Source organism: Salvelinus sp. IW2-2015, unplaced genomic scaffold (assembly GCF_002910315.2).
Source record: "Salvelinus sp. IW2-2015 unplaced genomic scaffold, ASM291031v2 Un_scaffold7697, whole genome shotgun sequence".
In the NCBI taxonomy this organism is placed as follows: Eukaryota; Metazoa; Chordata; class Actinopteri; order Salmoniformes; family Salmonidae; genus Salvelinus; species Salvelinus sp. IW2-2015.
The window spans coordinates 19,706-32,761 of record NW_019948957.1 but is presented as its reverse complement, the minus strand read 5'-3'; positions in this window follow the sequence as shown (position 1 = coordinate 32,761).

Sequence of the window (13,056 nt, the reverse complement as noted above, 5' to 3'; positions counted from 1 at the left end):
AGAGAGAGAGAGAGAGAGAGAGAGGAAGAGAGAGAGAGAGAGAGAGAGAGGAGGTGTTGTGTGTGTGTGTGTGTTGTGTGTTGTGTGTGTGTGTGTGTGTGTGTGTGTGTTGTGTGTGTGTGTGTGTGTGTGTGTGTGTGTTGTATGCCTGTGGTATGAATTACATTTTCAGTGAGAGCCAAATAATTGTAATGCGTGTGTTGGGGTGTGTGCAAATTATTTTGAGGAAGGGGCTTTGCTATATACCCTCCTTACACAACACAATCTCTCTCTCTCCCTCTCTCCGTCTCTCCCTTCCTTCCTCCCTCTCTCTCTCCTGTCGTCACATGTGAGGCGCGGCTATGAGCTCATTACTGTCAGCCAAGTGCAGTGAGCAGGGAGAGAGACACTGCTGCTCCCTCATCTCCTCTCTGGTCCATCTGAGGGGCTCTAACAGCCCAACAGGAGACACCAAATCTGGGCAGGAGCCTTACCACCTCCCCCTTTCTGTCTGCTGGATCCCCTGGGCCAGGCACTGCGTGCTTAGGGCGTGTGTGTTTGCACGTGTGTGTGTGAGAGAGGAGCCAAGTCGGTCACACAGACAGCAGGACAACGAGCTGAGACAGCATCCATCTTCCATCTACCACATCAGAACCAGAGGAGAGAGGGAGGAAGGAAGYATAYAGCGGTAGAATAAGAGACTGATTGCTGGTGCTGCAGACGGAGGCATGGAGGAGAGGTGTGTGTCAGCCATGTGTGTGTGGAGCTGAGGCGTCAGTCACGGGCTCCGGCGGACGGACGGTCGGAGGGAAGGAGGACTGGAATGTGGATGTTGCCTGCCTGTCAGAGGGAAACAATGCTGTGAGCTGGGGCTTAGCAGGCAGATCTCTCTCTGTATCTCTGTGTCTCTTTCTCTCCTCCCTGCACACAGAGGAAAGAAACATTAGCTGCTCGCCCCATCTTTCCGCTGCTCTGCTCAGCCGACGCTCTATCTCTCTCTCCCTCTCCTCTCGCATCCCTTCATCTCTCTGCTCCAACCACAGTCTCCCTGGAAATGATCTCACACTGGATGTTGCAGTCAGACACTGCTCTGCTTGCTGAATAGCAACGGCTTGCACTAGGAATTTACTAATCAGGTATTTATGCATTATGTATGTGTTTATAGTGTGTGGGCGTGTGTGTATGTATATATGTATATACAACAGTATGTATGTGAATGTGCCTGTTTGAATTGAGAGTGTACCCTTCTTGTTGCTTCCTCCCCTCCCCCTCCCTCTCGCGGCTCGCAGGCTCACATTCATGTGGGCTTTTATGGTTCTATGATGGAATCATCACCCGGTATTCTAGAATTGTACATATCTGTTGAGGATGCAGTCAGATGGCATGTTGATTTCATTAGGATTCTCGATCTAGTTATTCTTTTTAGACAAATACTGAGGCAAATATCTGCAGATAGCGAACATCTGTTTTTCCCTCTCTCCAGTTTGCAATTTCACACGCTATCTTTTCAGCATCAGTGAGAAGACATGTGAGCTGCTCTTGCTGTGTGTTTCACTCCAATAATATCAGATGAAATATTGTGTGTGTCAGGCTGGGCAAAAGGCACAGAGATGTTCTGATTCATTAAGAAAAATAGGCTGCTGAGAGAGAGAGAGAAGAGAATAGATGCCTGAACTGAGAGAAGAGACGATGAAGGGTAACTGAGACTAAGGAGAGAGAGGAGGGGTAGAGGAGACGACGAGGAGAGAGAGAGTGACGGCAAGAAGACGAGAGCGAGAGAGCGGAAGAGAGGGAGAAGAGAGAGAGAGGGAGAAGATGATGAGACGAGAAGGAGAGAGACTAGAGAGAGTAGAGAGAGAGGCTGACGAGCGAGCCCGAGGAGAAAGAAGGAGAGTAGAAGACCAGAGACCCGAGCGAAGGGAGGGAACGGTAAGAACTGACTTTTACCGACGGTTATGAGGCACGCACGGAGAGATAGGAGAGAGAGAGAGGGGCGAGAGAGAGAGAGAGAGACGGAGGAGAGAGCAAGGCCATAGAGGGAGAAGAGAGAGAATTGACCGAGAGGGGAGGAGCGATGCGACGAAGAGAGCCAGAGAGCGGAGAGAAAGAGATGAGAAGAGAGAGACGGAGAGAGAGAGAGAGAGAGAGAGAGAGAGAGAGAGAGAGAGGAGAGGAGAGAGAGAAAGGAGGATGAGAAGAGGAAGGAAGAGCGGAAGACGAGAAGAGATAGAGGGAGAAGAGAGGAGAGGGAGAAGAGAGAGGAGAGAGAGAGAAGAGAGAGAGAGAGAGAGAGGAGAGAGAGAGAGAGAGAGAGAGAGAGAGAGAGAGATGAGAGAGAGAGAAGAGAGGAAGAGTGAGAGAAGAGGAGAGAGAGAGAGGAGAGAGAGAGAAGAGAGAGAGAGAAGGGGAGAGAGAGAGAGGAAGAGGAGAGAGAGAGAGAGAGGGCAGAGTAAGAGAGAGATGAGAAGAGAGAGAGAGGGAGAAGGAGAGAAGAGAGAGGAGAGAGAGGGAGAGAGAGAGAGAGAGGGAGAGAATAGGACAGAGTGGGAGAGAGAGAGAGAGCAAGGGAGAAGAGAGAGAGAGAGGGAGAAGAGGAGAGAGGGAGAAGAGAAGAGAGCAAGAGAGGGAGAAGAGAGAGAGGAGGAGAAGAGAGAGAGCGAGAGGGAGAAGAAAGAGAGAGAGGGGAAAAGAGAGAGAAAGGGAGAAGAGAGAGAGAGCTGGGAGGGTCTGGTGGGTTTAGCGTTATGGCAACGTTTTTGGTTGGCTATCTCAACGCGGTTTGGTTATGTGAACGTTACATGAACATTATAGAAGTGTTCCTCCGTGCATTCTGTCTCGAGGTAATCCAGTGTAATCTAGGTTAGCAGCTGGTAGATAGTACAGCATATACATGTAATTACTAGAACAGTATAGACTACACTGGCAGGAGACAGTATACTAGGTTAGATTACTAGAGAAAATGTATAGGTTAGATTAGTAGAGGTAATATAGGTTACATTACTATAGACATTATATAGGCTAGATTACTGGAGATAGTTAATAGGTTAGATTACTAGAGACGGTATATAGATTAGATTACTACAGACAGTATATACATTAGACTACTAGAGACAGTATACAAGTTAGATTAGTAGAGACAGTATATAATTAGATTAGTAGAGACAGTTACAGATTAGGTTACTACAGACAGTATACAGGTGCGATTAGTAGAGACAGTATATACATTTGATTAGTAGAGACAGTATACAGGTTAGATTAGTAGAGACAGTATATAAATTAGATTAGTAGAGACAGTATATACATTAGACTACTAGAGAACAGTATACAAGTTAGATTAGTAGAGACAGTATATAATAGATTAGTAGAGACAGTATATACATTTGATTCGTAGACAGTATACAGGTTAGATTGTTAGAGACAGTATTAAGGTTAGATTACTACAAGACAGTATACAGGTTAGATTACTACAGACAGTACATAGGTTAAATTAGTAGAGACAGTAATAGGTTAAATAGTAGAGAGTATATAGGTAAATTAGTAGAGACGATATAGGTTAGATTAGTAGAGACAGTATATAGGTTAAATTAGTAGAGACAGTATATAGGTTAGATTAGTAGAGACAGTATATAGGTTAAATTAGTAGAGACAGTATATAGGTTAGATTAGTAGAGACAGTATATAGGTTAAATTAGTAGAGACAGTATATAGGTTAGATTAGTAGAGACAGTATATAGGTTAAAATTAGTAGAGACAGTATATAGGTTAGATTAGTAGAGACAGTATATAGGTTAAATTAGTAGAGACAGTATATAGGTTAGATTAGTAGGACAGTATATAGGTTAAATTAGTAGAGACAGTATATAGGTTAGATTAGTAGAGACAGTTATTAGGTTAAATTAGTAGAGACAGTATATAGGTTAAATTAGTAGAGACAGTATATAGGTTAAATTAGTAGAGACAGTATATAGGTTAATTAGTAGAGACAGTATATAGGTTAGATTAGTAGAGACAGTATATAGGGTAAATTAGTTAGAGACAGTATATAGGTTAAATTAGTAGAGACAGTAATATAGGTTAATTAGTAGAGACAGTATATAGGTTAAATTAGTAGAGACAGTATATAGGTTAGATTTATGCAATGAGGCCTGAGGGATGTGTTATATAGTATGCCAATATACCCAAGCTAAGGGCTGTTGTTTCATACGGCGCAACGTGAAGTGCCTGGATACAGCCCTTAGCCGTGGAATATTGGTCATACAGCATATCACAAACCCCTGAGGTGCATTATTTGCTATTATAAACAGGTTACAAACATGTCTTCTACTGCTGCTGTGTCTTCTACCGTACTTCCCATTCTCTTTGCTGATCATACCAATTAGATTTTATCACACAAAATGTTGATTCACTAATTAATGAAGCCAACTCAGGCATGGACACATTTCTTTGAATGGTACCAGATAAACAAATTATCTTTACATTCTAAAAAATCTAAACTTTATTGTATTCACTAGTAAGAATAAGAAATATTGTGAAATAAATTGCCAGAATCTTAAATGGTGGGAATGAAATGGAACAAGTCACATCCACTAGATTCCTTGGAGCTCTAATTGATGAAAGTTATCCTGGAAAGATCATATTCAATTTGTCTGCAGCAAAGCGATGAAATCTGTTGGTATCATCAGAAAGATGAGTGGTCAGGCTTGCTTCCTAACTCTATACTATAGCTTCATTTACTCATTTCTCATTCACTTAATATTGGGTCTGAAGGGCGTCCAGTTTAGCTGGGCCAGTACATATGCCTCCTACCTACACAAATGACTCATCATACACAAGACATAAACTAGCAACCTCCTCTAATTATCTGGAACCATCTGCACCTTTGTTTAAGAAACTCAATATCTTGTCTATTTATGACATTAWTGTTCGCCAATTATGCACTTTCATCTACAAATACCTCCCAGACAGTTTAACTAAACCCTTCAATGGATTCTTCCAGGMTSATTCTGAAATCATTCTATATAACACAAGACACTGTGATAACCTTCACCCTACACTGCCGCACCTCTCATAGTCAATTCTCTATCAGATACAGAGGTACCATACTCTGGAATTCTCACATTGCCAAAACATCATCATCCCTCAATAACTCCAAGTGAAGACTCGGGGTCAGCCTGATGAACCAAACTACTCCGTAATCTCCTCCATAAAGCCTAACTCTCACACACTCAATTGCACACATACATTTAAACAAAACATTTTCGGGGGGTATTTTTTTCGTCTTTACAGATCAATTAATTTATACATTTTTAATTAGTAGGTTTGTTATCTGTTTTAACAAACCTTTTTTATTTTGGTACTTATGTGTTGTATAGTGTTTGTTGTGATGTGGTTTCATAAAAACCCTTTCATGAAAAATAACTGTTTCAAACCACACTGTTAAAACAAATCTGTATATCACTTGTTTTCTTTGGGGCAATTAAATAATTCATTAGAGCAGTAAAAACAAATGCCTTGTCATATATGGTCTGATATACCACAGCTGTCAGCCAATCAGCATTCAGGGCTCGAAAAACCCAGGTTGTAATAGTAGATATTCAACACCAGATATATAGTCTGTCGATGAGGTGATCTCCCCATCACTATTGAAAGCGTATTAAAACTCATTTAGGATTGGTGGTTCCCCTGTGGGACGGTTGAGCTAACATAGGCTAATGCGATTAGCATGAGGTTGTAAGTAACAACAAAATTTCCCAAGACATATCTGATATTGGCAGAAAGTTTAAATTCTTGTTAGTCTAACTGTACTGGCCAATTTACAGTAGCTATTGTTAACCGTGAAATAATACCATGCTATTGTTTGAGGAGAGTGCACAGTTTTGAACATGAAAAGTTATTAATAAACAAATTAGGCACATRTGGGCAGTCTTGATACAACATGTGAACTTTGCACATGCACTGCTGCCATCTAGTGGRCAATATCTAAATTGCACCTGGGCTGGAATAATACATTATGGCCTTTGTCTTGCATTTCAAAGATGATTGTTTGTATTATCTTTTACCAGATCTAATGTGTTATATTCTCCTACATTCCTTTCACATTTCCAKAAACTTCAAAGTGTTTCCTTTCAAATGTTACCAAGAAAATGCATATCCTTGCTTCAGGGCCTGAGCTACAAGCAGTTAGATTTGTGTATGTCATTTTAGGCAAAAATTGAAAAAAAGGGGCAGATCCTTAAGAGGATTTAAGCATCTAGGGGTAAAAAACGCTATATCAATCCAGTCAAGTATAGAGCTGTAGATACAGCATATGGATTAGACTGGTAGATTTGCAGCACATGAATTAGACTGGTAGATATACAGCATAGGTATTAGACTGGTAGATATACAGCATATAGATTAGACTGGTAGATATACAGTCATAGCGTATTAGCTGGTAGATATACAGCATATAGATTAGACTGGTAAGATATACAGCATAGTATTAGACTGGTAGATATACAGCATAGGTATTGACTGGTAGATATACAGCATATAGATTAGACTGGTAGATTTACAGCACAGGTATTAGACTGGTAGATATACAGCATAGGTATTAGACTGGTAGATATACAGCATATGATTAGACTGCTAGATATACAGCATATAGATTAGACTGCTAGATATACAGCATATAGATTAGACTGGGTGGGTGTGCTGTGCTAATGATTACTGGGATAGTGGATGAGCGGGCATACACACAGGCGTACACACACACACACACCACACACACACACACAGACAATCCCGCTGACATTATCCCCCCACACACACACACTTATACACTTGACGCCAGACGTCAAGGGGCATGATATTACACTGATCATCATGTTCCTCCATCATAGAATTCATGTGGTGATGGATAGGAGGCAGTCGGCGCTGTGACTCAGGTGTGTGAAAGAGAGGGAGGGGAAAGGGAGAGAGACAGAGAGAGACCGAGAGAGAGCGGGGAGATAGAGAGGGGGAGTGGGAGAAGAAAGAGAGAGAGAGAGACTGAGACATGAACCTGGAGATGAGTCCCTAAGCAAGCTGGTCTTGGGGTCTGTTCACAAACACAAACACACCCCACAGAGCCCAGGACAGCAACAAATTAGACCCAACCAAATCATGAGAAAACAGAAAGATAATTACTTGACACATTGGAAAGAATTAACAAAAAACAGAGCAAACTAAAATGCTATTTGGCCCTAAACAGAGAGTACACAGTGGCAGAACACCTGACCACTGTGACTGACCAAACTTAAGGAAAGCTTTGACTTGTGCAGACTCAGTGAGCATAGCCTTGCTATTGCGAAAGGCTGCCGTAGGCAGACATGGCTCTCAAGAGAAGACAGGCTATGTGCACACTGGACCTCGTAAGGCTCAGAATAGGGAGCATGGCTGGCCTTAAATGTACACGGAGAGCTACATGAATAATATGCATGTACATCTCTCATGGCTCAAAGTGGAGAAGCGATTGACTTAACATTACTTATTTTTTGTAAGAAGTGTTTGACATGCTGAATGAACGGAGGTGTCTGTTCAAACTACTAAGCACACAGCTCAGACCCAGCATACCACACAAGACATACCACCAGAGGTATCTTCACAATCCCAAGTCCAGAACAGACTATGGGAGGCGCACAGTACTGCATAGTGCCATGGCTATATGGATCTTTATTCCACATCAGGTAACACCTTAAAAATGCACCTTATGGAAGAGCGAGGATGTGAAGAGACACACAGGCACAGACACACATACACATGATAAGACATGCACTCTTACACACACAACACATGAATAAGACATGCACTCTACACACACATACACATGATAAGACATGCACTCTACACACGTACACATGATAAGACATGCACTCTAACAAACGTACACATGATAAGACATGCACTCTACACACACATACACATGATAAGACATGCACTCTCATACGTCACACATGATAAGACATGCACTCTACACAAACGTACATGGATGTTGTATTGTACATTGTATCTAATTAATGTTGCTGACTCCTCCTTGGCAGCAGCTAATGGGTATCCTTACTAAATACAAATTCAATCTCGGTTCACCTGTGAATTAGCTGTGACTGGGGTGTTCCAGATCAGCTCTGATAAGCAGTCAAATAAATATTTTGACTTTCTGGTTCATTTAGGAAGCTCATCTTGACTATGGGTTGTTGTTTGTCAAGATAATTATACCATTCCAATGTCACGTTATATTTCTTGAAAAGAGGAGTTATTTCAGATATTAAAGACAGCTGGCTGCCTCACTGATCCAGCTTTCTGGAACAGCCTCATGTGACATCTGTCCCATCTGCGTGATTGGTTAGGAAGCCATGTTAGTAATCATTAATCTGTGATTAGCTGTTTTCGGTGAAAAATGTCTTCCATCTCTCTCTCTCATGCCCACAGATCATCCATCTAATTTGATTATATAAAATCTCTTCCTGGTCCCATAAAGAGATTTGCATATGAAGTTTTCCTGAGGGAGAGAAGGGAGAATGTTTCATTGTCAAACCCTAACTTGCCGATTCGGATGTAGCATTTCATAAAGGGAAACTCAGCTGTTTAATATGAACGTTGAGTCGCTGTATCACTCCCAGATTCCAGATGCATAGTGCTCTGTGGTTGAAGGCTCTCTTTGATCAAAGCTGAAACAGCCACAAGAGTCAGAACATACTACAGTTACAATATCCACTAAGTCAAAGTAGTCACAGTCAGAAAGACTACAGTTACAATATCCACTAAGTCAAAGTAGTCACAGTCAGAACAGACTACAGTTACAATATCCACTAAGTCAAAGTAGTCACAGTCAGAACAGACTACAGTTACAATATCCACTAAGTCAAAGTAGTCACAATCAGAACAGACAACAGTAAATATCCACTAAGTCAAGGTAGTCAATCAGAACAGACTACAGTTACAATACCACTAAGTCAAAGTAGTACAGTCAGAACAGACTACAGTTACAATATCCACTAAGTCAAAGTAGTCACAGTCAGAACAGACAACAGTTACAATCCACTAAGTCAAGTAGTCACAGTCAGAGCAGCTACAGTTACAATATCCACTAAGTAAAGTGTCACAGTCAGAGCAGACTACAGTTACAATATCCACTAAGTCAAAATAGTCCACAGTCAGAACAGACAACAGTTTCAATATCCACTAAGTCACAGTCAGAACAGACTCAGTTACAATATCTACTAAGTCAAAGTAGTCACAGTCAGAGCAGACTGCAGTTACAATATCCACTAAGTCAAAGTAGTCACAGTCGAAACAGACTACAGTTACAATCCCACTAAGTCACAGTCAGAACAGACTACGTTACAATATCCACTAAGTCACAGTCAGAACAGACTACAGTTACAATATCCACTAAGTCAAAGTAGTCACAGTCAGAGCAGACTACAGTTACAATATCCACTAAGTCAAAGTAGTCACAGTCAGAAACAGACTACAGTTACAATATACACTAAGTCAAAGTAGTCACAGTCAGAACAGACTACAGTTACAATATCCACTAAGTCAAAGTAGTCACAGTCAGAGCAGACTACAGTTACAATATCCACTAAGTCAAAGTAGTCACAGTCAGACAGACTACAGTTACAATATCCACTAAGTCAAGTAGTACAGTCAGAACAGACTACAGTTACAATATCCCTAAGTCAAAGTAGTCACAGTCAGAGCAGACTACAGTTACAATATCCACTAAGTCAAAGTAGTCACAGTCAGAGCCAGACTACAGTTACAATATCCACTAAGTCAAAGTAGTCACGTCAGAACAGACTACAGTTACAATATCACTAAGTCAAAGTAGTCACAGTCAGAACAGACAAGTTACAATATCCACTAAGTCAAAGTAGTCACAGTCAGAGCAGACTACAGTTACAATATCCACTAAGTCAAAGTAGTCCAAGTCAGAACAGACTAACAGTTACAATATCACTAAGTCAAAGTAGTCACAGTCAGAGCAGACTACAGTTACAATATCCACTAAGTCAAGTAGTCACAGTCAGAGCAGACTACAGTTACAATATCCACTAAGTCAAAGTAGTCACAGTCAGAACAGACTACAGTTACATATCCACTAAGTCAAAGTAGTCACAGTCAGAGCAGACTACAGTTACAATATCCACTAAGTCAAAGTAAGCAGTCAGAACAGACTACAGTTACAATATCCACTAAGTCAAAGTAGTCACAGTCAGAACAGACTACAGTTACAATATCCACTAAGTCAAAGTAGTCACAGTCAGAGCAGACTACAGTTACAATATCCACTAAGTCAAAGTAGTCACAGTCAGAACAGACTACAGTTACAATATCCACTAAGTCAAAGTAGTCACAGTCAGAAACAGACACAGTTACAATATCCACTAAGTCAAAGTAGTCACAGTCAGAACAGACTACAGTTACAATATCCACTAAGTCAAAGTAGTCACAGTCAGAAAGACTACAGTTACAATATCCACCTAAGTCCAAACTAGTCACAGTCAGAACAGACTAACGTTACAATATCCACTAAGTCAAAGTAGTCACAGTCAGAGCAGACTACAGTTACAATATCCACTAAGTCAAAGTAGTCACAGTCAGAACAGACTACATTTACAATATCCACTAAGTGTCACAGTCAGAACAGACTACAGTTACAATATCCACTAAGTAAAGTAGTCACAGTCAGAACAGACTACAGTTACAATATCCACTAAGTCACAGTCAGAACAGACTACAGTTACAATCCACTAAGTCACAGTCAGAAAGACTACAGTTACAATATCACTAAGTCACAGTCAGACAGACTACAGTTACAATATCCACTAAGTCAAAGTAGTCACAGTCAGAACAAGACTACAGTTACAATATCCACTAAGTCAAAGTAGTCACAGTCAGAACAGACAACAGTTACAATATCCACTAAGTCAAATATCACAGTCAGAACAGACTACAGTTACAATATCCACTAAGTCAATAGTCACAGTCAGAACAGACAACAGTTACAATATCCACTAAGTCAAGTAGTCACATGTCAGAGCAGACTACGTTACAATATCCACTAAGTCAAAGTAGTCACAGTCAGAACAGACTACAGTTACAATATCCACTAAGTCACAGTCAGAACAGACTACAGTACAATATCCACTAGTCAAGTAGTCACAGTCAGAAACAGACTACAGTTACAATATCCACTAAGTCACAGTCAGACAGACTACAGTTACAATATCACTAAGTCAAGTCAGACAGACTACAGTTACAATATCCACTAAGTCCACAGTCAGACAGACTACAGTTAAATATCCACTAAGTCAAAGTAGTCAAGTCAGAACAGACTACAGTTACAAATCCACTAAGTCAAAGTAGTCACAGACAGACTACAGTTACAATATCCACTAAGTCACAGTCAGAACAGACTAACAGTTACAATATCAGTAAGTTACAGTCAGAACAGACTACAGTTACAATATCCACTAAGTCACAGTCAGAACAGACTACAGTTACAAGTCACTAATCACAGTCAGAGCAGACTACAGTTACAATATCCACTAAGTCAAAGTAGTCACAGTCAGAACAGACTACAGTTACAATATCCACTAAGTCAAAGTAATCACAATAGTGAGGGTACAGTTACTAAAGATAGTTAGAAAAAAAGACATCTTGTTTACGCGGTGTCAAACAGTACAATATTTACAGTGGTGTCACAAGTCAAAGACAGTCGGATAGTACAACAAAAGTACTGTCACCCGAGACAAAGTACAACGGTCAGAGTGGTCACACTGAGGCTTTGATTATATAGGATGTGTAAGTTATATGGTGACAATAGAGCGTTTTAAAAAAGAGTGTGTTAAAATAGACTTGTTAAAGCAGACAGTGTTATAATTAAGAAATAAGGCATGATGAGGTTGGTATACGCAATTACCACGGCTAAGCACTGTTCTTACGCACAATGCAACGCGGAGTGCCTGGATACAGCCCTTAGCCGCGTATATTGGCCATATACCACAAACCCCGAGGTGCCTTATTGCTATTATAATCAGTGTACCAACGTAATTAGCAGTAAAAAATAAATGGTATATGGTCTGATATACCACTTCTGTCAGCCAATCAGCATCCAGGCTCGAACCACCCAGTTTATAATGGAGTGTTGATAGCTACGCGTCTAATCTTTGGTTTTGCGTCAGTTCATAAATCACACTGTGGCTTTGCTTAAATAGTGGTGTTGGAAAAGTGTGTTAAAACCATGGTTTTAGATAAAGTGTTTTCTAGGAGACAGTTAACAACAGAAGGATAATAACGCGAGTGTTGATAGCTACGTGTCTAATCTTTGGTTTGGCGTCAGTTCATAAACTCACACTGAGGTCTTGATTATCTCTGTCTGCTTCCTGGAGCTCACTTTCGACCCTGCTGATTGGGTAGCTATAGATCAGGGGTGTGCATGCTGTGGTAGTGTGGCCTGGGGATTGGCTACCTACAGTAAAATCAGATTTTCTTCCTTCTCCTACCCTTGCTCTCTCATAAGACCATATAAAGGCTATTCTACTTTAGAAAAGTCCAGTAAACAGATCGAATAAAATAGAAAAAATCAGAATAGAATATTAGGAATAGAATAATAATACATATGGTATTGTTCTATCGTTATTTTGGTTACAAAAAATACGTACAATAAAGAAAGGTAAGTGTATGAGGTATTTTCTCCAGTCCCAGAGGATAGCACATGAAGTATTAATGAAAAATTCTTTCCAAGTGGTCCTCCTGGGACAGTGAAGTGTTTTGAGGTCCAGGAGTGATAGGCTTAATCGGGTCTGGAAATGGCCCTGGACTGCAGGTTCTGTCTGCCAGAGTCCAGCAGAACATCCCACGGATGAGTGGTGAACAGGGCTCCGTCCCAAATGGCCCCCTGTTCCGTACATCAGTGCACTACTTTTGATCTAGCCCTGGTTAACAAGTAGTGCACCATGTAGGGAATGGGGGCCAGTTTGGTGGGATGGAGCCCCTGGAGAAAGGAGAAACCTGACTCTCAGAGAAGACAATTGCATTACAGTCACATTA